The sequence below is a fragment of the Vipera ursinii genome, assembly GCF_947247035.1.
Source record: "Vipera ursinii genome assembly, chromosome: 1".
Lineage (NCBI taxonomy): Eukaryota > Metazoa > Chordata > Lepidosauria > Squamata > Viperidae > Vipera > Vipera ursinii.
The window spans coordinates 196,967,127-196,993,505 of record NC_139512.1 but is presented as its reverse complement, the minus strand read 5'-3'; the positions used below and the strand labels follow the sequence as shown (position 1 = coordinate 196,993,505).

At 35.9% G+C, this 26,379-nt stretch overlaps 1 protein-coding gene across 4 annotated transcripts in view; it reads right to left on the bottom strand.

Moving 5' to 3' along the window:
• The window catches only part of MEIS1 (Meis homeobox 1), a 187,967-nt gene that overhangs the window by 102,179 nt on the left and 59,409 nt on the right, over positions 1 to 26,379 (bottom strand). The window lies entirely within an intron of this gene.

Here is a 26,379-nt window from a genome sequence, read left to right as displayed (position 1 = left end):
CCTCCCGTCAGTCCCAGGCACACTGACCTATCCCAAATAAAAGATTTCTGTTACATCATTAGCTCAAGCCAAAAACAGCCTTGGCTTAATGCACAGTTTGTTCTTCCTACTGTTTTTAGGCAAATACAGCTACTTTACTCCCATCTGGGAGGGAAATTATACTGCTGGGTTGTAATCTAAGACAAGGTTTTCATTGGAAGCAAATGCTTTCAATCCCATGTAAAATACTTGTGCACGCTCAGAGAAGCTTAAAACAATAAACTCCAGACCAGTCCAACAGAAGATAAAAGAAGGATAAGAGGGGGGGGAAAAGCAAATTAACGAAACAGGGTCCTTTAGAAGAAATTGCTTCTATAGATTTTAATACAATTGTTTCAGGGCGGGGGGGGGGGACGACGAAGGATTCGGAAACTTGATTCTTTGTAAAGGAAAAATCTCAGCTAAAAGTCTAAACAGCATGTCCATTCACTCTGCAATTCAATACTGTCACCTCTGTAAGGTCTCTTGAGAATACTTTTCCTCTTCTGCTTTCTCTATCCTACTTTAAAAAAAAAAAAGGACTCCAAGACTTACTAACTAACTAACCACATGGTAGCAACTATGAACCACGTTTGTGAAATGTCAGCGGTGGCTTCATGCTTGAAGTTGACTTCTCCCACTGCCAGTGAAGGCAAGCTGAAAAGGTGGAAATAATCATAAAAATGATGCTAGTCCATAAACAAGCTTACAGCCTCATTAGTATAGCAGTGGATTCCACTGGGTGATTTATACTCGTTTTGCTGATGCCATGAGGAAATGCCATAGGGCAACTTCAGCCAAGTCCTAATGGTTTCTGACAGCTTCTTAGCAACTAGTGCAAGCAACGCTGTGGCGTTCGCTAGTAAGAGAAACTGAAAATGTCATATTCTCTGTCCATGTGCCACAATGTCCATGTGGCAATTAACTAGTAGTCCAGTGACTGAGGGGCCAGAGGCTTTTAAAAATGCCCTGTGGCTATATAAAGGCATTGCTTGAATTTGCGTTGCACATATATGCAAGTTTCTAATGCAAAAGTGTGGTTGTCACTGGCATCTTTCTCATGGCCATTGATGAGTTAGGCCTGCACAACATGCTATTGGAGGGGCATATTTTGGGGAAGGGAAAGGGAAATCCATTTCCTTTCTTCTTTCAACGCTAATGACATTATCAGAGTAATTTAGCCATAAAAAAGTACTTTGATAAGCCTTGCTTGTAAATAAACCTTGCTTGATTGTTTGCTTGCAAAATACCTGCTTTTGAACAATGAGTGGATGACAAAAAGAGCTAGTTTTTTTCTCCGTTTTCACAAATTAGTCTAAAAGGATTCGAGATCACTGAAGCAGACTCATTGCCTGTGAAATTGCTAGAAGCATAAGAACCCAGCATAGCAAGTAGACACTTATTTAAGCAAAACAAAGCAATATAAAACATATACATCACAAATCTTACAACAACCAAAATGACAGCTATGGCTCTACGGTGCGGTTTTTCAGATCTTGAAATAATGCAACATAGGTTAAACTTTTAAACCCTTTTAGCGCGGCCCTTTCATCTTTCAAATAATATTTAAATATTACTTTTAAAATACTTTGCAGGTTATGGTTTCGTGAAAGGGGACAACTAACAAAGATATTTGTACAACAACTCTGCCCACAAACAATTCCTCACAAATTTGGGGCCTAACCCGCAGAGCAGGGCAGATGACCTGTGACAACTCACAGATTGTCCTGAGGCTCAGATTTCAAACACGCTTACCTCAAACAACTCAGAGTTGCCTATTTAAGCATACCCCAGCATTTAGGCTGTGCTATCTTGTTTCTTTCAAGACAGGATAAAGAAGCATTTATTGTATTCAAGCCATTCAGTGACTCAGACTGGCCATGTCAGCAGGGGTTCCTCTCATTCAGGTCAAATCTCTACCCCTTCTCTTCCTAAAAATTCCCCTTTGGTTCTCTTGATTGTCCCTTGTTACTTCCCCTCCTTCCCAAGAAAGTTACACACAGAGAATGTATAGGAAAAAAAATCCTAGAATTCCTTTCTTCAGCAACATTACTTTGAAAGGAGTTGAGGCTTGCAATGAATGCCAAAAATAACAAAAAAGTTCTTTGACTTTTCTCTTGTTCCTTACATATCCAAAAAAAAGGTTCTTTGGGTATGTGAGGAACAAAAGTCAAGGAAACCATCCATTGGTTGGAGAAGATGGCATGTTGGGGAGAGAGAACTAGAAGAAGGCTCAAATGCTAAATTCCGATTTGCAGCTACTTTTTAGAAAAGAAAAGAAAAATGTCAGGAGCTATACCATATGGGAGCAGAAGAAAAATGCAGGTTCAAATAGTCAAGGAAGTGAAAAGAAAATACCTAATTGTTTTGGGTGAATTCAAGTCGCTAGGATCAAACGGATTACATTTGAGGGCACAAGTGGATGTGATCTCAGAACCACTGACTGTAATAATTGAGAAGTTATTAGTAGAAGCTAGTATAGGTTTATTGAAAATCATTCATGCTAGACAAATCTTACTACTTTTTTTGGACAAGTGATTAGTTTAGTAAATAAGAGAATGCTTTGGTTATAGTATATGTAAACCTTAGTTAAGCATCTGGTATAGCTGATCACAAAGGGACGCGGTGGCTCAGTGGGTTAGGACGCTGAGCCTGTCGATCAGAAGGTCAGAAGTTTGGCGGGTCGAATCCCGAGTGCCGCGTAACAGAGTGAGCGCCTGTTACTCGTCCCAGCTTCTGCCAACCTAGCAGTTCGAAAGCACTTAAAAATGCAAGTAGAAAAATAGGGACCACTACGGTGGGAAGGTAACAGCGTTCCGTGCGCCTTTGGCGTCTAGTCATGCCAGCCACATGACCACGGAGATGTCCTCGGACAAGCGCTGGCTCTTCGGCTTTGAAACGGAGATAAGCACCGGCCCCTAGAGTCGGAAACGACTAGCACTCATGTGCGGGGGAACCTTTACCTTTACCTTATAGCTGATCACAGACTCCTCCTTGATGAAACGAGGCCCCTTTGGCATGGAGGAATCCTATTATGAGATAAATTCACAGTTCTGAGGAAGCATACCCAAGGCATGGTCTTTAATGGATCTATCTTTACGCAAGAGTGAGGTATCTCAGGGCTTTATCCTGAGTCCAGTGTTCTTCAATGTTATTATAAACAACTAAGCTTCATAGATAAGGAGACAGAGGGGCTCAGAGTTAAAATATATGTTGATAGACTTGACCATTTTTTCCCCCATGGGATTGCTAAAACTCTAGAAGACAGAAATAGTGCTCCAAATCACCTTGATAAAAGAGAAAAAGGGTCTGAAAGTAACAAAAGCCTCTGAGATCCCTTCCAACCTAAGATTTCATGAATAATTACCACCTACAATAATAAGTTGACAAAACAGCAGAAGCAACAACAATTTTTTGAGAGTTTTCTATATGCCCTGAAACTGTGAATGCAAAGAATCTTGGTTTTTCTTAATTCCCATGAGTAAAATTGATATGTTAACTACTACATGTTTAGAATATTCAGTTTTAAGAAAATCCATATTTCGCTCTAAAGGTAGCATCTTTGTAACATTATTATTCTTTAGAACAAACATCATTAGTGATAAGGCTCAAAATTTAGACTAAGGAAAACACTGGCAATTTAAAGAGGACCCCTGCTGGCCCAAATTCCCAGTTTAAGAATTTATCTCCATTTCACACATTTCAACAATAGTAGCAAAATTCCAAATTCTCAATGGTTTTATAACTGTGATAATGCAAATGGGTAAAAATCAAATGGTAGGCTATAATTTCTTTATATTATATGAAATAGGAAAACATAAAGAGATATTAAACTTCCAGGTACCCCCACTGATCTGTAATCATTTCCAATACTATTACCATAAAGACAGGAAGAACAGACATCAAATTAACAATTAATTAAAAGGGCCTATGCATAAAGAATCCTGCAATGGTAGTCAAAGAGAAAATGAAGTAAAAAAAATAATGCAGTATTGTTCTGGGTGTTGCATTTATATTATATCACATTATACAGATTGTATTACACACACACACACACAGAGAGAGAGAGAGAATATATACTACACTTGGCTTTAGATGAACTGCTATGAGAAAGTTAGAATTCATATTGTGCTGCAAATGTTTGCCAATTTCACCAAAGTCTCTTTCCTCCTGAGAAAGAGGTTTCTGTTTTTCATATGCTATTTTTGACTTTACTTTTTTCATGCAACATAATAGAAAATTGCTCTCTCTCTCTCTCTCTCTCTCTCTCTCTCTCTCTCTCTCTCTCTCTCTCTCTCTCTCTCTCTCTCTCTCCTGTTTATGTGTTCTGTTACACATTCCTCTACCACTCTGTGGCCTTCCCCAGTTATCTATACTTCCTGATCTAAAAATTCCCACAGAATTCCCCCAAGTTTTCTTTCCTGGAATTAGCTGAAATTTAGAAAGCCAGAGAGAGTGCTGACTTCTGGAGAAGTTACTATAGACACGAAGGTAGGATATTCACATTGGCCACTGTGCAATTAAAGAAAGTATAAGCACTCTGCCCCTCACCAATGAGAATTCATCTACTGTACTTGTTTTCTTTCAAAGAAAATTGAGAACACTTCTCCATTCAGTTTAATGATAATGGTTGGATTCAATACAGGATAATCTTTTTGGAATAGCATTATCTTTTAGGTATGCTGCTATCAATATTTGAATAGAAGAATAATATTCCAATGGTAGCTTTATTCGCTAATGTGTATTTCTTAAAAAGAACAAGAGAGCAAAAGGGAAAGGTCAGTGAAGAAAAATGCACACCATACAGATAACTCCTTAAAACCTTTCTTTCACAGTGATTGTTCCAAACCACAAACATCATCCAACTGTCACCACATCACGCTAATCTGCTATAAAAAAAACACATACACACATTTCTCTCATTCATTTTTTTTAAAATACTAAACTCCAATAAGCCATACTCACCAACTGCCCATTTAAAATGTCTCCTTCAAGTGGATTATGTGTGATAAATTAAAGCTATTTAGAAAAATTTTGGACAAAGCACTGGAATTTACTGAGCTAAGGAACAGATAGTACATAAGCCTGCATTCCAAGCTCCAACTTGTAACAATCCATTTAGATAAGAATCTATCTCCACTACTTTAATTTTTTTTTCCACGAAGTGCATGTGAAGAAAAGTACCAAACATCATTAGAATAACAGAAAGCTTTAAAATGTGCCTTTGCCTGTAATTCAGCGTTATCACTGAGGTCTGCCAAATTAAGTACCTTCTGCTCAGTGCTTTTTTTGTAAGAAAAAAGCTTCCGGAACTCACATCTTGCTAATCTTTTATTTAAAAAAATATATATTCAGTTCTTAACATAAATTTAATTTATTGTATTTAAGGCAAATGTTCATAGTAAATTTTACACTAAAAATTAAAAAAAGATTTTCAATTCACCAATGATTTTTTTTTAAATAAAGAAATTATTCGCACATAGTCAATCACTGTACACACCCACCCACACGTCAGTTGTGTAACAAAACATAATGGTCGCCGCCCACAGCGCGTGATTGCAGCGCGCGACCACACGACCAATCACAAGCTGAGCGGTGCCACAAGCCGAGCAGTGCCATCACAATCAGCACAGAGGAAGTACGCATGCATCGGACTTGACTCACCAGCACTGTTTTAATGATTTTGCCACCCACCTGCTATGCTCGACAGGGAGATTCAAGTACATGTAGACCAAACATCAATTTTTCAAAAGTTGCTTTTAAAACTTGGAAAATCCATCAAAAAAAGATGACGGAACTCCGTTCCAGCGCATTCTATGACAAAAAAAGCACTGCTTCTGCTCAACCTTCTTCACTCTTTCTCCCTCTAACTCAGCTTCTCTGTTTTTCACATTAGAAGTCATTTTAATCATTTAAAAGAAAACATTTCAGAACCACATTTTTCTTCTCAAGAAGCTAGTACAATAAAAATATTTAGTCCGACCAGAGACTATTGGATTTTAGATATCATGTTGAGTTCAGTTGCAGTTAAATAGTAAAAACTATACCTACTTCAGTGTATGATCCTTTAAGGCACTGGTTCCCAACCTTTTCTATACCCCGCACCGCTAGAATGCTTCTGATATATTCTCGCGTCCCTTACAAAAGTTTGTAATAATGGCAATAAATTATGCATATAGACTATAATTTTGAAAACCCAAGTTTTCGCACCCCCAGGGGATGCGCGGACCCCCGGTTGGGAACCCCTGTTTTAAGGTAATGCACTTTGGTATTTTATTTTATTGTGCATTCAGATTTTAAAAATATATCTTTCCTCAAATATCCTTTTTCTTCAGTAAGTAATTTAACATAATACATTGTCACTTCTAAAAATGTAGTCTTATTTCAGAACTTTCATATTCGGAACTAATTTGGAGTATGGATTTCTACACTTGTCAATCAATCCAGCAATGAGATAACATGTGAATCTTTAAATTATCTGCCCCTAAACCCATCTTCAAACATCTCTTTCTTTTGCACATTAAACAAAATTTTATCTTGGGAATCTTTCTCAATTTTAAACATTTGGACTTTTGTTTCATTCACAGTAAACTAAAGATCATATGATCAAAGTAAATTCATTTAAAAAAAACGAATTCAGATTTATCATTGAAAAAATATTCTGGGCTTTCATTTCCAAAACTGCAGATACATATTTCATGTCTGGATTAAAATATTCACAGAAACAAATCCATATGAGTTCAACAGATGTTTTACTGCCAATTAAATGTAGATAGAATTAAACCATCAGAAAGTGAAAACTAAGCTGTTTTAGAAAGATAACTAGCAGTTGGATATTTGAACCAACTTCAATGAAAAGCTTCATGCTTGAGCTGATATGTAAAGATTTCCACATGGTGCTTGATCTATGAATATTCATTCATATGGACAAGTTGCAGTTACTGTGACACACATGCACATTAAGAATTTGCTACATATATGTGTAAATAAATGACTGAGAGTTGAAGTAGCAATAATCTATTTTGTACCTTTAAAGGAAAAAGAGTTTCAGTAGGATAAAGAACCTTATTCAGTTCATAAAATAGATTCAGACCTGTCTAATACTTAGATAAGGAACACGAACACACACACACACACACACACACACACACACCAAGAAATCCTATGACTATACTGTATATTGGGACACTTAAAATAAACCTCAAAAGAAGGCAATGGCAACTACTTTTATACTTCTGCCATGGACACTACATGAAAACTTTTTTAATTGATGTGAACGAGCTCAAAGATGCAAAGTGTTCATCTTCCACATATTTAAAGAAAAGAAAATGGCCAGCCATTATTTAGGGGCCGTTCTTCAATTATTGAGCCCAAAGAGAGCTTTTAAACTCATCTCTAGCTTTTCAGTGTTAAACAGTAAAGTCACAAATGGCTTAACTAAACAATAATATAAATCCTCAAACTATGGGGCCCATGGTCATTGAATACTAAAAAAATAAATAGTAATGAAAAAGTGTTTTCTACATTAGTTGTGTAAAATTGCTATGGTGGATTAATCACATGTTTCCAACAAACTGACAGACTGGAATGCCAAAATGTGATTTTAATATAGATTTTATCTGTTAATTATTATTTTACTCTAGGATTTTAACTGGCTATTCATTGAATGTTTTTATTTGTTCCGGTCTCTGGTCTATGGCTGTAATACACTTTTATTGAATTGAATTGATCAACAAATGCATGTATAACTCAACAACACACTTGTCCTCTAAAAAGGTTTCAGATGAAGAGATCATGCCCATCACATGTAGTTGGACCTGTAGCCTTTGCATGGATTAAATACCTAGCTTTGGCTTAATGCCTGACAGGGTTTTAAATTAACTCAACATTGTTCAAAGAGAAATTTACAAAAGATGTGTTAGGGAGGATCTGGCCTATACTGAGATCACACCTGACTCATAGACAAAGCAGATAATCACGTATGGAGGAAATACCATTTGTATTAATATAACAAAGCATTATAAAGGAAAAGGATTAACAGAAACTGAAAAATGTATACCGTATTTTCCAGCGTATAAGATGACTGGGCGTATAAGACGACCCCTACATTTCCTGTTAAATTATAGGGTTTGGGCTATACTCGCCGTATAAGACTACCCCTCTTCCAACGCACACCAAATAAAAATTAAAAAACATCAGATTTGATTTTAATATGGTAATTTTAATTCAAATGCTTATGACATGCAGGTGCTTAGTAGGAAAACTGTCACTTATAAACATAAGGCTGTTTGTCATCAAACATGTAAACATAAAACAGTGCAAGTGGATTAAACTATAATAATAATAATAATAATAATAATAATAATAATAATAATAATAATAATAAGAAGAAGAAGAAGAAGAAGAAGAAGAAGAAAAAGAAGAAGAAGAAGAAGTTGGAGGGGACCTTGGAGGTCATCTAGTCCAACCCCCTGCTAAGGCAGGAAACCCTATACAATTTCAGACAAATGGCTGTCCAGTCTCTTCTTAAAAACTTCCAGTGTTGGAGCATTCACCACTTCTGGAGGCAGGTTGTTCCACTGGTTAATTGTTCTCACTGTCAGGAAGTTTCTCCTTAGTTCTAGGTTGCTTTTCTCCTTGATTAGTTTCCATCCATTACTTCTTGTCCTGCTTTCAGGTGCTTTGGAGAATAGCTTGACTCCCTCTTCTTTGTGGCAGCCCCTGATTCCAGCAACCGTTCCCTATTTTCCTAATTCACTTTTTCACTTTTCCTAATTCACTCTAAAGCTTTCCCTGCGCAGAGCCTTAAATGACACCAGCTGCCTGCAATTAGTGCAGGTTCGCATCCCACCAGGCTCAAGGTTGACTCAGCTTTCCATCCTTCCAAGGTAGGTAAAATGAGGAGCCAGATTGTTGGGGGCAATAAGCTGACTTTGTAATAATGCTGCTTGGGGGGGGTGTGAAAGCCCTAATAAACAGGCATATACACAGAATGAAGGCCATTGCTAAGCACATTGATTTGTGCTTTAAATTGTAAGCCACCCTGAGTCTTCGGAGAAGGGCAGGATATAAATGGGATTTTTTTAAAAAAAGACCAAATGGGAGATCCACTCCAGGTTTTCCAGCCAGCCCGCCCAGTTCCTGAGTCAAATGTGTCCTTAGAGCTAAGCCACTGCTCTGGCTGCTGCCTTCCCCACCTGCCTTTCAAGTTGGGATATACTACAGCTGCTCTTCAACTTTAGAAGAAAAGACGCCCAGACCCCAGCCTGTAAAAAATCACAGACTGCAGCTTCTTCTCCAATTGGTCCCGCTTTCCCTGCGCAGACTAAATGGGAGATCCGCTCCAGGTTTTCCAGCCAGCCCTGTGCCTAAATTTTCAGCACCCGGCATATAAGACGACCCCTGACTACTTGGGAGATAATTTATTTTGTACTGCTGAATGCATTTTGATAAACTCCTATAGTCCCTCATAACATAGATTTAACTTCTAGAAAGATTGCCTCAAAAGAGAACAAAGAACAGGTGGAAAAAACTGCTACAAAAATACTTTAAACCATACATCTCCTACCTAACCTTATTCAGTTTTGTGGCTCTACCACCACTATTGCTGATGAGAATGATGGGAACTGAAATCTGGAGAGCTCGCGATTGGGAAAACTAATAAAAGCAAAAGCTGAAAAATAACCAAAATAAGAGGGGAAAATGCACTTTTGCCAATGTAGTCTTTCATATAAGATTAACATACAGTATATGTCAAACTTGTTAAAGCTCAGTTGGTAAAAGGATGCAAAATTAGAAATCCTTAATTTTTAGCAACAATTTATATTTTTAAAATGATAAACATCTGTGAGTGAAAAGTGAAACAACTATAATCAGTACCTCAGTGAAGATGGGAAATTTCTTATCTTTCACATATTACTGGACTAGAGTTGCCACAATGACTGATCACTGTTCTTTGGAGTGACAGGAATAGAAGTTCCATGACATCTGGAAACCACAGATTACTGCTCTTTCTCTAAGCTATATTTTTTAGGTATTACCTAAAACTTTTCAATAAATTAGTAATCTATACATAGAAATGAAAATCAACCTTAAATAAAAATATATTGTAGTTTTGTCAATTTTCATAAATTCTGCATATTTACAGCTAATCAGACAGATTTGAAAAGTTTAACACAGCTTTAATACACTTTAACTGAGACCAACAAGCTAGTACAAATTTAGAAGTCATCAAATGATTTGAAACGTAATAAAATATTTGTAACAACAAGATACTTAAATGCACATTTACAGTGCATGATAAAAGTCTGATACAATGTTTTATTCTGGTATTGGGGGAGGAAACTGTTGCTACCTACTTTATGCAACCTACACACAATACATGCTGAACGGACTAATTTAAAAGAGAAATATAAAAGTTAAACCACAAAATAGGTTTAAACATAAACCTTGACTCTTGGAACAGACCTATGTTTTCAATAATATCATGTAGGGACAAGACAGATTTTTCATTATGCAACACCATTACAGTTCACCAAAACACACAACTGAGTAATACTAAACTCAAAATCTCAACTGGGAAAAAAAATAAGTATTGCTTTTGTTTAAAATTAAACGTGCTTTGAAAAGAATGCAGTCCTCATTTCAAGTACATATAAACCAATTCACCGACCTCATATTTTGAATGTATTACTTATTTCTATGTGGTGCTTTGACAAAGAGTTGACATTTGGAAAAATATTAGGGTTGCTCATTTTTTAAACAATAATTATGATCTCTTACAGAAATTAACAGAAGAACTTTGCCTATGTGTCCCAATATCTTTATTAGGTTTGATAGATTAATAAATATATATGAAGCTGGAATTAATGGCAAGACCCTTGACCATTACATACCAGATAACATAGCTCTTCTAGGTAATATTTGTGTGTGAAAAATGTTTCAATAAGGCAGAAATCAACTAAAACCATTCTATAAACAAGTTTTAATTAGTATGCTAATAAAACTGTCTTGTCTATTTGTTTGTAACCTTCAATTAGCATCATAGTACAAAATCTGCTAACATAAAAAATGTGTAAAAAAAATCCAAGACCCATTACTCCTGTGTAATCAAAATTTCAAGGATTTCACCACCAATTGTCACAAAATTGTGGCCACTACAGAATCACCAGTTGGCCACTGACTTCTGACCATGATTTCAAGGCTCCCTTTCCAGCTTCCCACAAGCTAAGTCAATGAGGAAATCAGTAGTTACTCCCACTACCTTTTTGCCTGCTCATGGTCATTCTATCTCTCTGTTTAGGTAAAGAAATATCTCTGAAAAGATGATGCAACAGGTCACGGGTCTACTAGTTATAAACTAAAAAAAAGGCAACTTAAAAAGATGCCTGTGTGCTTTTTTTAAAAAATAAAGCGAGCCAAAGGTAAAGAGTTTGCTTACAATTTGTACTGATTCAATGAGACTTGACAATTCATGAGTACTGGAGACCCTTTTATCATTCATAGGTCTGGATGTGGAAATTATATTTGCAGCAGGTAAGGTAGCAAGATTTGCTGTTTATCAGCCAGGAGGTAGTCACTTTTTCATATCACAGCCTTGCTTGAGGGGCAGGATGGAATCTCATTCACTCATATCAGGGGGATATATCTTTCAGGTTGCTCACTTTATTTTACTCATTTGAATATATGGTCCCTAGCAGCCCATCAGTGATCTACAATTATGAAGAACAAAGAAAGAGAGGAGAATAGAAAAAGGTTACCCCCATACCCTTCTGTATTCTACAAGTGGTATGTTCACAACACTAGTAAAGAGAATTATCATGAAACCCACATAGTTTTCCTTTTTCCAAGAATAAAGCTGACAGCATTTGGGTGACCTCACACAACTACAAAACCAAGATTCAATTATGTTTGCTCTAGGTAGCAGTATTTTTTTCATTCAAATCATGTGCAACGGTCTACAGTAAGAGTCCCTTAATATAGAATAGACAACAGAAGCCTTAATTATGTAAGACCTATAAATACCTAATACATTTTAATACAAAACAGCTTAACCAACCAAAGTAAAAATAACTTGAGACACAACCTCTTCCATCTTTTCCTAATTAATACATATCCATACAGCTACAAAAATTATTGAAATTAAATTGCACCATCTCGCCTAAGGATTTTGTAATGTTTTGTAATTTAACATTTTCACAAACAGAGATCTTGACCTAATCAATGTTTAAAATTACAGAATGTATGGGGTGATCAGGTTAAAGATACAATAGGTATAATGGGAGATCTCAAATTGATTTATAGTTGATTATTAAAGATTTCTAATTCTCAATTTTTAACAAAAAATGATGATTCCTTCTTCTCTATCCTAAACAATACAGTGAAAAGAAGAAAATTTCTAGTAACTACAAATAATTTTTATACGGAAGCCTTATTAACTTATGTTCTGATGCTTGCAAGAAAAAAACATGGTTTCCGTGTTATTTAAATTTAAGCCAGTATCTTTTACATCAGACTTTGGTCGGTAGGACATGAGGGTACAGCACGGGTGTCAAACTCGATCACATCACATGAGGTATCGTGATGTATCGTGATTTTTTTGCCTTTGTTGAGCCAAGGTGGGTGTGACCTGAGTGTGATGCATCTGGCCCGTGGGCCGCCAGTTTGACACCCCTGGGTTACAGTAAACAAGCAAATTGGATCCCACAACTTGAGGTCTGCTCACCTAACAACCTCTTGATTATTCTCTCTCCATATGTGGAAAGAATAGTTGGTGCAAGAGCATTAGGATCCATGATAATGAAATTAATTACATTTTAATGTAATTAATATTTAAGCAAAAATATTTAAAATAATGAGGCACTGTAATATTGCAGATTAATTAACTCATTTATATCACAATACTGATTACCTACTCTTCTAATGAAAAACATGCAGTCTATTCTAAAAGAATCAAAAGAGCAGTAAAATAATTACATGAACCAAACTAAATAAGCACAAAGGTTTTCTGTTAAAAGTCCTGATTACATACTATAAAAGAGGCTTATCCTACTAGAGTGATAAGACATATATCTGGCAAGTACATTTCACGACATGCTGTCTTCTCAGCCATATCCACTGTATTTTCCAACTATGGAGAAACCATCAACAGTGTCTTTGTTGTTGAATGGAATGACAAAGTAGATTTGTATATAGAAAAAGAGGGCTCTAAAATATCCTGATAAACTGGAATCTTCATTAGCTGGAACAACACTGGAATGTTATAATCAGAATAGTATCTACTTATTGCTGTTTAATATAGTGGTCTTGTAGAAAAAAATACTTATCTGTGACTGTGGTATCTGTTATCATGTGTTAGTTTGAACATACATATGATGATGGGTTAGTTACTTCAATATGGACCAAAAAAGGGGAAAGACTTATAAATAAAATAGTGATCATGTGTAACTTTATCAATTCTTCCCATTGGGGGGGATTTATCTGGTTAAGCTTTTTAAAAATATAACATGTCTTCAGAATTGGGCAGTAGGAACTAGTCTATACATAGCTACAAGAATCCTTACTTTTTCATGTTATTAATGTTGTATAAGGACTTGATACCTCCAATCTATTGTCTACTTGTTGAAGGAGGGGGTAATTTGACCTACAAGCTGCTTAGTATAATTCAGATCTTCAAACCTTGCTCCCAAATAGGCTATGGGACACTGCCTTCCTCACAAATGTTAATTGCAGAGGATTAATGTTTAAGTGGACAAAATATATTCAATGCTTTGTATTGGTAAATGATGCTCATTATTTAAAAATAAGTACTCAAGGAGAAGTGAATCAAATAATTTCACTGCAAGCACACAGCATCACTCAACTCCATAAATCACTTTGTCAACTAATTTATAACAGAATAGGTAGTTAGGATAAGGTGGCCATAGATTGCATCACAGTGAATATTTGTCATGAACTAGTATGATCTTGCTTAAATTGTCTTCCTATGTGCTATAATAATCCTATTTGGAGCAAGCATGGAGATTGGAAAGATCAGTGAAATGTGAGAGATTATTTCATTACTTCTAATAGACACAGAAAATTTGGGGAATAAAAAGTGAGCAGCCACACAACACTTCCCCTAAAATCTAAATTCTGGCATTTTTAAATTACAGAAAGCCAATGGAAATTTAATCAGTCTTCCCACACAAAATACATACATCCTCTGATAAATACATGCTCCCCATCCTCCCTAGTTTACAAATGTATAGCTCTTTTAGTAGCTCATAAAAAACAAACAGGGACTCCTAAATCTTTGGAAATAATGCAATTGTGGAAACAATTGTAGAGCTATAAAACAAAAGACAGACTGGTCACTACAACATGTCCGCCTAATCAAATCTCAAATATCCTTTTGTGTCTTTGCAGAATTTAATTATGTTCTTTTTGAAGATAACAGAACTGGATGTAATATCAGAAACTTTTAAGTCACATTTAGGACAATATATTATCTCTCTAAATTATCTGAAGAGGTCTGAATATCTTGTAGAGAGAACTCAGTGCACAGAACACTTATCAAGCAGATAATAAATTAGAATATGATAATAACACTATTTTTTTAAAAACATACACACATACACACACACCAGCCAACAGCAGATAAGAAAAACAAATAGATGATGGGAATATAAATAGCTGGTCTCCAGGCTCTCATCTATAAAATTATGTAAACAGGGTATGAGGAAACTGAATATATTAAAATATGCTCAACATTAAAACAATTTGAATAGCAAATAGGATTAGGAAGCTTAAAGTATGCTTGAACTTTAGGAAGCAGAAGGATACTGGCTGAGAAGAACAAGTTTTAACACATTCACCACTGTGCATGTTGTTTGTTTTTCTAAATCTTACAGAATTAGGTGTGCAAGTCAAATCTGCCCCCAGGCAGCTTTAACTCCAGTGACCTGCCCTCATTCGGCAGAACACCATGAGTCTTGCTGACCTCGCCAGTAACACAGAGGTCATATTTTCACATGGATGAACAGATCTTGAACAATTTCTCCAATGTATTAAGCACAAAACAGGCTTTTCTTCAACATCAAGCATGCATGACTTAGCCGTATACCTCTCCCAATCTAACAGACGTTTGGGGAGGTAAGGGGGTCAAGGAATTCTACCTCCCTCCACCATCCACTAACAGGGAAATGTACATATGCCCTCTTTTGCAGTTCACCCAGGATACAGACACAGAATAAGGTTGTTTTACATTCAATTTTATTTGTTTTGATTAGGCTTCACCTGCAATAAGCTAGGGTCAAAGTATCATGTAAAGGCTATTTGTTTCTATTTGTAGTTGTTGATATGAGAAAGTTGTTGCTGTGGTCACTTCTGTTTCAGAGCATGAAAAAGAAGAGCCAATGGAATTTTTGACTAATTGTTGGCCATCTTTCTTTGTGTGTGTGTGTGTGTGTGTGTGTGTGTGTGTGCATGAATGTGCACACAATAAAAATCAAAGTGTTATGTCAGCTGCCAATAAACCACTGCAACACTTCCCTATCTACATTTGCCTTGGAAAAAATTAGATGCCTAGAGCAATTGAATCCCTGGTTTTGCCTGTACCCACAATTAGAAAGGCAAAGTTTCTCTCTTAAGCAATCCCAATCTATCAGAGATCTACATAAAACTGAAGATCATGATCCCAACTCAACAGATTTGGGTACTTTGTAATTATACCACCTCACTCAGAATCAACACACGGGACTGCATTCTTACTGCTTATGCAAATGGGCAACACACCTTCATTGTGACATAAGTAATATCCAGTCTATAGAAATCTGGCAATATTTTCAATGCAAATTCAATCAAGGAGGAGGTGAATCAATGTATTTTAACAGTAATTTCTAAAAGATAACACATTAAAACCATAATAAAAGTAAGACGTTACTGCTATGTATCATGGTTTCAAATTCATGGGAACAAAGTCCCATTCTGCAGAATTCTAGTTTCTAGAAAAGGCAGCATGAACGTTACTCTTTTTGTATGATCAATGGCTTCTGGAAAACATTGGAATAAGCTGTGTTACAGTAAGTCCTACAACTATTAAGACAACTATGAACCCTTCACTACATAGCATTTGAAATAATAAATAACTATTCAAATCAAACTAATTCCTCTTATTAGAGAAATTGTTTGCCATTACTCTCTTCCAGGAATTTTTCAACCTTCCAACCTAGCCAAGTCCCTTTTCCATGTACTAACCTGGACTGACCCTGCTTAGCTTCTGAGATCAGCCAAGTTGACTAGGTGCTGCCACCTGCTGAGGCATACAGTGTTCTGTCATCAGCTCTAATATCTCAAGAAGTAGATTGAAAAAAACTGTACAGTACAGGCCAGAATATTTGTTCTATGCCTCCTAATATTTATCAAAACCCTATCCTCCAATAGAAGGAAACTGTAAAAGGAAACTGTGCAGACTTTTTATAATGGTCACATATAGTTAATGAGAAATATAGAAGGTGAAGAATAATAAGTTTTTGTCCAATAGGTTTTAACCCAAACCTTTCTGTAACAGAGTTTTGCAAAGATTCATTTTCCTAACTTCTTAGAGTTTTACCACATATGCTTTGAAAATATTCTCAAGAATCAAAGGTAAGGAAGGACTCCTGCCACAAAGTCCACAAGTACTTAGGCTTTTGCACATATTCACAGCTTCCCAAATGAGCATGCCACAAATTTAAATATTATTAGCAAAATATGTAATGGGGTCATTTTTTCTAATATGAAGGAATAGAGGACATGGATGAAAAAAAAAGATAAAGAAGAAGAGCTTTCTTTTCATTTTGAGTCAGAATATAAAATACAATTATTCCACTCTGGAAACACAAAGAAATCTATCTGTTTATAGGTCTGAAACATATAATGTACCTTCTCAGCCTATAACCTTTTCAGAGAATTTTATAGGAAGACATTCCTACCACCAGGGCTTTTTTTCCTCATACAACGCTCAGAACGGAGTTCCGGCACCTTTTTTGGATGGAACCCTTGTAGAGTAGGCAAGGCGGGTCGTATGACATGTGTGAGTTCCGGCAGCTTTTTCTTTTACAAAAAAAGCACTGCCTACCACTAGGGCTTCAACATCTATATCAGCAAAAGAAAAGAGATAGGCTAGGAATATACTTCAATATAAGTGAACATTCAGGTCAATAAAAGATATAAAGCTGTGTCATGCAAAAGCTAAAGCACCACCAAAATAAAGTGATATCTACATAGAAGAATTTGGTTTTGATCATAGTCAGCAATGATGCCTGGCAGAACAAATTCAGGGAGAACTAGTTGACTGCAGCTAAAGTAATCCTTTGAATTTAATGGAACATATTCAGCCATCCACTCCCATAAGTTTAGTATTGTCCATCTTATAAAAACATTAGCTACTATAGTGAAAATTAAATGATTTGCCATGAGTTTATATTTGATAAAAATAGTTCAATAGATTTTTGTCTACCACCCAAGTTTTCTTCTCACCAACAAGCAAAATACATGAATGCATGCAAGTGTGTACAAAGCAGGTAACCCCCCAATTTCATCTCACAAAGGTAGATTGTGCTAAGAAACAATGACTGGCCCCAAATCATCCTTTAACCTCCTTGATATTAAGGCAGAATCACGACCAGTTTATCATTTTAATTTCTATACTATAGTACAGACATGTCAAACTCACAACATCATGTGACATCGTGCAACGTATCAGGAGAGTTTTGCCATTGCTGGCAATGGGTGGGCGCAGTTTGACACCCCTGCATATAGTAGCTTCCAGTTGCTTTTGATATTACAAGTGAAACCTATAACAATATTTATTTATTCATTGGATTTGTTAAGGGTACCTGGCTCAAGAAGACTTGTAATGCTGTATCGGATCTCAAATCTCCTGTGTTATATTTGTGAGGAAGTAACAGAACAAGGCAGTAAGATGAAAGGTGAGAAAGAATTGGGATATGGAATTTGACCAATAATGGTAATAATAAGTGTTTGAGTAGTAAATATTAAAGAAAACGGAATAATTAGAATGTAATTTGAAATTGCTTTTATTTATATATTTTTAATATCTGTAAACTACGGAAATTGACTTCTCATTGTATTTAGTGCTTCTTAATCAAGCCTCACTTTAGCAAAAGAAGGCTGCATTGTACTTGGAAAATGACTTTTGACTGAATGCTCATTCTTCTTCAGGAAATGTTCCTTGTGTGGCCATTTGGAGACTGTCTGGTATTTAATTTTTCCCCCTTAAAGATAAGCATCCTGTAATCAACTATACAATAGCTAATTCTGCGGCCAAGAGATATGGCTTTCCTATGTTCAGATTTGACAACAAAATTATTTAATTAATGGGATTTTACTATATTCTCAAATTGCATTTGGTTGTTTTAACGTTTATGGTCTGGTCTTGGGCTGTAATAAGATATTTGTTTATTGGCTGTATTTTTGTATTTGTATTTTTAAGTTTCCAAATTACTGGACTTGAACATTCCTCTATCTAATTATCTATATGTAAACACTGGTACTTTGTTTTGGCATTCCATTTTAATTCTCATTAATTGTTACTGGAAACCTACCTTTATTGGAAATCATTATATTTGTATGTTGAAAAGAAATAAACTATCTTAAGGAACTAAATCCAATTTTGGAAATGCTCTATACATTCTTCTATAATTATCTAAAATTCTATAGTATTTTTTAATGTTCCATTAATATGGCGCCAAGATTGTAAAGGCTTAATATTCAATAATGGTTTCTCCTGAAAGGTCTGTATCTTATGCATTTTATTCCTTCCCTTTTGCACTATTTTTTCTAATTATGTTTCACATTCATATCCTCAGTAAAGTTCTAAAGTTACTGCTTATTCACAGTTATTTTAAAGGCATAAGGTAAAGGTAAAGGTTCCCCCGCACATGCGTGCTAGTTGTTTCCGACTCTAGGGGCCGGTGCTCATCTCCGTTTCAAAGCCAAAGAGCCAGCGCTTGTCCGAGGACGTCTCTGTGGTCACGTGGCCAGCATGACTAGACGCCAAAGGCGCACGGAGCGCTGTTACCTTCCCACCGGAGTGGTCCCTATTTTTCTACTTGCATTTTTACGTGCTTTCGAACTGCTAGGTTGGCATAGCAGAACGCTATTCATAATTTTCTAAATATTAATCCTATATATTCTCTATTTATTTGGTAAGAGACAAGATTTGTTTTTAAAGAGAGGCACAAGTCTTTCTCTTAAATCTAACAATTGAAGATGTACTTTGAATTCCTTACTCACTTAGATGAAAGGTTGATAAAAACACATAGTCAGAGTGATCTTGAAAAGCTAAACAGGGCCAGGCCTGGCTAATGTTTAATCAGCAGCAGCATCGTCATCATTTATTAAATGTATGTCACCCAACTCCCAATAACTCTGGTCAATTGAATGGGTTGCCAGCAGGAAATACTAGAGCTGAAGGCAACACTTGGAGTACAGTAAGAGAAGGCTGCAAATTATTTCTGTACTCTTGTCAAGAAAATTACATGAACACATCTATGAAGTTCATTAGAAGTCAAGCTCACCTTGAAGAAGACTTTACCTTTTTACTTTGTGATCAGTTATAAATGATTCCCTTAACAAATGCTTACTCAAGGTTCATGGATATCTGCATACTTCTTGTCATTTCAACTGGACTAACTGATTGACTGACACTAAGAGGGAGTAAGATATGTGTCTCCTGATAGATCACTGAATGATTTGCAGTAAGATAAATTGTTTGTTGGAAGGGAGGGAGGGAGGGAGGGAGGGAGGGAAGGAAGGAAGGAAGGAAGGAAGGAAGGAAGGAAGGAAGGAAGGAAGGAAGGAAGGAAGGAAGGAAAAGCTTGCATATATCTAAAATCTACTATCCCTGATTTATAATACAGGGCTTAATTTTCACTCAAAAAGCTATGTAACATTAGTAACATTAGTAATTTTCACTCAAAAAGCTATGTAACATTTCCAACTAAACACACATTTTGAAAATATTCTTGAACAGAACTTAGGAAAACATACTAATTATGAATTAGCCAAACTTGTAGTTGACCTACAAGTTAATTAATACCTGAATATGGATGAGCAAACTTAAGAGTAGAAAAACATTCAGATACTGTTATTAGCATAGAATACAAATTAAATGTAATGCTTTGAAATAACCTCTTGTTGTTAGTAGATAACTGGTAGATATTAACTAAATTTAGTAGTCAGGAACAGAAACTTTTTTATTTGGAAAGTTGAGGTTAAGACTTTCTGTGGCTAGCAATGAATAGGGGAGATAAAGATAGAAGAGTCATTGTTTGGAATAGGCATAATAAGCTTCCTGTCAAAGTTACTTGCCAGAACATGTGCGCTACTATGATACAAACCAAGCACCCCATTATATGCTTGGTTTTTTTAAAAAAAAATGCATTTGTTCACGCAAAAACCTCTAACGAAAACAAATTGTGAGAGTAATCAACAGTAGACTCACTAGTTCTGGATGCCAGATCTTTTATTTTAACAAACACTTCAATCAAGGCAGCCTTTTTAGACTGTTAATTCACTGCTTTTCTAAACTGAAAGTAGTATCATATTACACTATTAAGCAAGAGACAATCTTCTAACAAACCATCTGCATCAATAGCTAAAAAGCAAGTGATGCTTTTAAATAAATGCTACTATTAGGTCTGGGCAAATAATATAGATAATAAATGATGTACAGAAGAGATGCACAGTTACATCCACAGTGCTATCCTATTACTAGCCTTTCCATTTGTTGCTTTTTAATAAAAACTTGGTATGGATAGTGCTTATTTTGATTTTTTTTTCATCCTTGCTTTTATCTCAGTTGTGCCTAGCCAAGCAGGTATCCATGTCAAAACAGTACCCTTCAGTTGGGGGTTTGTTTGACCTAGGTCACTTAACGGTCAAGCTTTTCACCAGTTGTTAACACAAAGCTTCCAATCAGCCTCCAAGCCTACATCACAGTTTGTTCCATCCATAAACACTCTGCCCATATTGGGAAGATCCATCAGTCACTTTCTGTGAACTACTATCAGGGACAAATACCCAAACAATCTCCAGGACAGAAACTCAAAACTGTGAGTTTGGGGGTGGGGGGGGGGAGATTCTAAAAAAGAAAAGTTCCAAATGCTTTTAAAAACAGTATTTATTTTTAAATAAAGACTTTTTTATTCTAAAGTCTTATACTGAATTTAGTCAACGTGTAACATTTTTAAGACTCTTCTTTAAAACATTACCAAACCAAGTACATATTCTGGAAGGTGGATGGATATATTGCGCCCAGTTGTAAAATATAGTAGACTATATTCAATAGTCTCCTGGAAAGAAATCAAGAATTATTTAGACTGATTTCAATATTTGTATAAGAAAAAGATTGAAGGGGAATGTGTACATGGTAAAAACAAAATGCCAGTAAAATTCTAATGTGATTTAACTGATTTTCATCTATCAGCTTTTGATATTTTTTAAATTGTTTTACATGTGTTACAGAATATAAAGATAACTCTTTCCTGTTACTTGAAGTGATAAAACTGCACAATATATTACTTTTATCATTGCCCAGAGAAGGTATTACAAACTTAACATATGCTTCTTCCTTACTAACAAAAATCAGGGTAATGGTTTTGCAATGGTAAGAACTATAGTATAGAATTAACCATTCTAATCTCAACTAGGTCTCCCCGCAAACACTATTTCTGTTAACCATGTTTATGAATTTCCTCTTTACAAAAAAGATGCCAAGAGGTAATATATTGGGGAAGGAATTTTGAAGCTAGGAGGTGGAATTTACAATTAAGTGACCATATGTTCACTCATATTATGCAACCTCTCTACCTTATCCTTCCTCTTACAAAGTTTTTGAGAAAATGCACTCCAAATGCAAGCAGGTTTTGAGGGGAAGGGGGATGCTTCCAAATTCCCCTTGGTGAACGGAAACCAGTTCCATTCATGACACTTCCCATTCTATTGCAGTTGATCATTTTGGATATATAAAAGCAGTCCAAAAGCAAATCTGAAACACAGAAACATGTTTAAAATATATTACATCTATCAAATATGGAGCAATGCAGAAGACAGCACATCACTGAATAAACAGTTTGGCAATTATTGGGAAAAGTTTGTACATTATGCCACTTTGGCTAGTTATTTTTTAAGTATTTTTGTATGTTCTTGTGAGCTGTCTAGGATCACGATGCAAGAGAAGTGGCTATATACGTTGTTCAAATAAGTAAATAAACTGTCAATTATGAGCACTTTTACAGGTGAACTTTGTACTGTTTCAGATCCAGATCTTGAATCTGTGTTCTTGCATGATACCAACTGGATTTGAGAACTTAGTTGTTGTTTTTCTGAATTCATCATGTTTTACAAAAAGAACACAACGATTTTTTTTCTTTTCTTCTTTTCCACAAAGCTTATGGGAGGTATGTTTTTCCTCTTAACAGGAGTTCTCATCACACTCCATCCTTGGCTTCTACAATTATTATTCTTTTGTACACTCATCCCTTAAATCTTAAGTGACCAGACCATGGTGCCTTTCTGTAGGCATTGTTCAGAAAGTATCTTCTCCATTCCATCAAATACAATGATATGCAATGGTAGCTACACTTATTGAAAAAACACAAAACTACAAAAATCCTGAAATCCAGGTTTAGGTTCCTATTTGTCTATAAAGATCACTGGAAGAGTTGGGCCAGTATTCTCTTTCAGAACAACCTATCTGGTAGGGTTGCAATATGGAGATAAAATTAGGGAGTCATGGATACAATCTTTACTCTGAGAATAACAATGGGTCATAAATAAATAAATAAATAAATAAACAAACAAACAAATCTTGGTGCAATCTTGAACAATCACATTTTAAACATTTTTTTTACCACAAACCAACATGGACACTCCGTGGAGTAATGAAGGGATCTTGTGATAGGTCACTTGTTGCAAAGCAGCAACATAAAAACAAAAAGTATCTGATGAATAACCTTTTTTCCCTTAAAGATTAAAAAATCTTCTATAATTTGTTAATCATCCTATAACCAGGGCTTTTTTTCTCATAGAATGCTCAGAACGGCGTTCTGGCACCTTTTTTTTTGCAAAAAAACCCAAAACCTCCCTCTATTGGCTTTCGAAAGCCTATTGGAGGAGTAAATCTTGGCTCTTTTTTATGACTCGTGGACTTCAACTCCTAGAAATCCTGAGCCAGCCATGCTGAGACGAAAGAGAGAGGTTTCCAAGCTGAGCCAGGCTGGCTCAGGAATTCTGGGAGTTGAAGTCCTTGAGTCATAAAAGAGCCTGCACTAGAGGAGGACATTAAAATTATTTATAGGATTACTTCTTTAGGAACTAAACCTTCAGAATCTAAAACAGCTAATTCAAAAAAGCCAACAGGAAAGAACCTCACATTTTTCATCTGCTTCTGTCTTTTGGAAGGTAACATTAGATAACAAAATAATCTACTTCCTATGTTAACATCTCTGCAATGAAATCAATAAAGGTAAGAGGAGAGAAATGAGAAACATTTTCCTCAATGTAGTATGTCTAATTTAGCTGATGCTAGAAGATGGTAGAGGACAGGAAGGCCTGGAGGAACGTTGTCCATACGGTCGCGATGGGTTGGACGCGACTTCGCAGCTAACAACAACAAGAAAAAAAATAGTATCTTTTGTACACTCTTGAAAACTATTTTGAATCTATAACCATCTATTACAACTAAACCACTTTAAATTAAACAATTCTTAAGAATGAAATATTCTTAATTTGGATTTTACTTTTACTGTTGTGTGTTTTGAAAAATAATTATTTAGAATCTAGTTATGTTGCACTTCAGTCTTTAAATAATTAACCTAATATATACATAACAATATATGATGTTTTCCATGGTGAGCTTAACATCAATAACAACATTTATTAAAAAGGCTAAAATAATTTCTGGTGGTATTATCTGTACATTAAACATTTGTTTAGTCACAATCTTTCAAAAGATGTTACATATGTGCGTAAGTGTAGTCAGTAGCCTATGCCTTTTTAAAAATATCAAACATGCAAAGAAACAAAAATAAGTCCAAAATATCTGTATTACATCCAGAAATGCCAACTTTGCAACCAATATTTCTCATCCATAACTATAGCACCCTAAGGATACCTGCATACATGCAAATGCTTCTCTGGGATCAGTAACGCAGCAGGGATTGCTTTTTCCTTCCAGTAACAGATTGCTGGGAAATACCAAACATGGCCTTGAGAATTCCAATGTTTGTTACAAATTTTTCTGGATGTGGTTGGAAAGAGGCTGTTTGGCGCCGGAGACCACTGCCACGAGAAACACAGCTCTGAGTCAAGGTTCAGAGCAGCTCCGGGTGGGAGCTCAGCATGGACCGCGGCGTGGCAACTGCGGAGAGGGGAATCCCCACCGTGGCTGTGGGGAGGGGAATCCCCACGGCATGTGGCTCTGAGCCACAGGGGCGGGGGTGCAAAGGACCGGTGGCAACGCCATAGCAAGACACCGGCATCGCTCCCAGTGACAGCACCTCTGAGTTCCGGTACCTTTTTTTTTTTTTTTAGAAAAAAAGCACTGCCTATAACTAATGCTCAACATAAATAAAATCACACAATCTGAATTAAGAACACAATTTAAAATGAATCAAATAAATTCAGTGATCAATATACCAAAGACTAAGCAGAAAATCAAAGAACATCACATAGCTAGAACTACTATAAACCAAACATAGCAATAAAAATAGGACAGAGCTAAAAGGCCAGAGAAGATAAAAGCTCTCTTGAAGTGGAAACTGTTTCAATTTATAGAGGTTGTCCTTGCAATTTAGAAAGATTACTAAGGGATCCTCCATGTGCAGCAAAAAACATTGCTACAGAAATCACTTTTTAACATATAAGAGGCCAAGGTAAGGCGTATCATCTCCATAAAGTCTAAATATGCAACTCTGCACCTCCTTTCTTCCTCTGTCCTAGTAAAATATGAATAAGGTTTAATTTCTCAATTGTTTTTACACTGCCAGACCAGACACAACTTAGGATAATTTCTGGATTGTGTGGCCCCACCCACAAAAGTAACCCTATCCTAGGCTCAATATTTTTTAGTCTTCCATAGAATAAATTTTAATATATGTGTGTGTGTGTGTGCGTGTGTGTGTGTGTGTGAGAGAGAGAGAGAGAGAGAAAGAGAGAGAGAGAGAGAAAGAAAGAAAGAAAGAAAGAAAGAAAGAAAGAAAGAAAGAAAGAAAGAAAGAAAGAAAGAGAGAGGGGTGTGTGTGTGTGTGTGTGTGAGAGAGAGAGAGAGAGAGAGGGAGAGAGAGAGAGAGAGAGAAAGAAAGAAAGATAGAGGGGTGTGTGTGTGTGTGTGTGAGAGAGAGAGAGAGAGAGAGAGAGAAAGAAAGAAAGAAAGAGAGGTGTGTGTGTGTGTGTGTGAGAGAGAGAGAGAGAGAGAGAGAAAGAAAGAAAGAAAGAGAGAGGGGTGTGTGTGTGTGTGTGTGTGTGTGTGTGAGAGAGAGAGAGAGAGAGAGAGAGAGAGAGAGAGAGAGAGAAACTGCCTCCCATTCAAAAGTGTAGCCTACTGCTCTGCTTGAAATGGAGGGACATATGTAAAAAATTTGAATCTTGATTCCACTATAAATAGATTCTATATCTGAAACAGGAATAACTGGAATTGTTTCATAATGCCACCTTAGCTTTTCTACTATAAACCTACCTGGCTGCTTTTTTTTCCTCCTTGAAGACTTTTTTGTGTTTTGCCTTGCCAGGTAAGGGAAACCTCATAATATGCCAAATAACCTCTAACAATTAAGTCCAATCCAGTTCAAAAAGTTAGCATTTAGTTTTTAAAAAAACAAACAAATGCAGGCTGAAATAAACATGTAAATTAGATTCAGCAACTTTTAAAATATGCACAAACCATGACATGTGGTAATAAAATGGAGTGTAAGGAATACAACTCCATTCAAGTCAGTTTCAGTTTGACCATATGGCCTAGGGCCTAGGAAGTTATACATGACTGACATTCACTTTTTTGCTTACTTTCTCTGCATCCAATCTAAACAACTATCAATTAACTATCAATTAATACTTTGTACTTTTATTAGCTTTTGTATTAACAAAATATATAATGCTGTAATAATTTTTTCAGGAATACTTTTATATCTGTTAACTATAGAATGAATATCTATCTATAAATGAATGAAAGAATGAATGAATGAAAATGAACACACATGTATATACACTATATACACACCCATATACACAGAATATATCTACATATACACATACATATATACTAGAGTGGGTGAAGATATAGCACGATGGGAATACAGTCTTTAATACTGAATACAG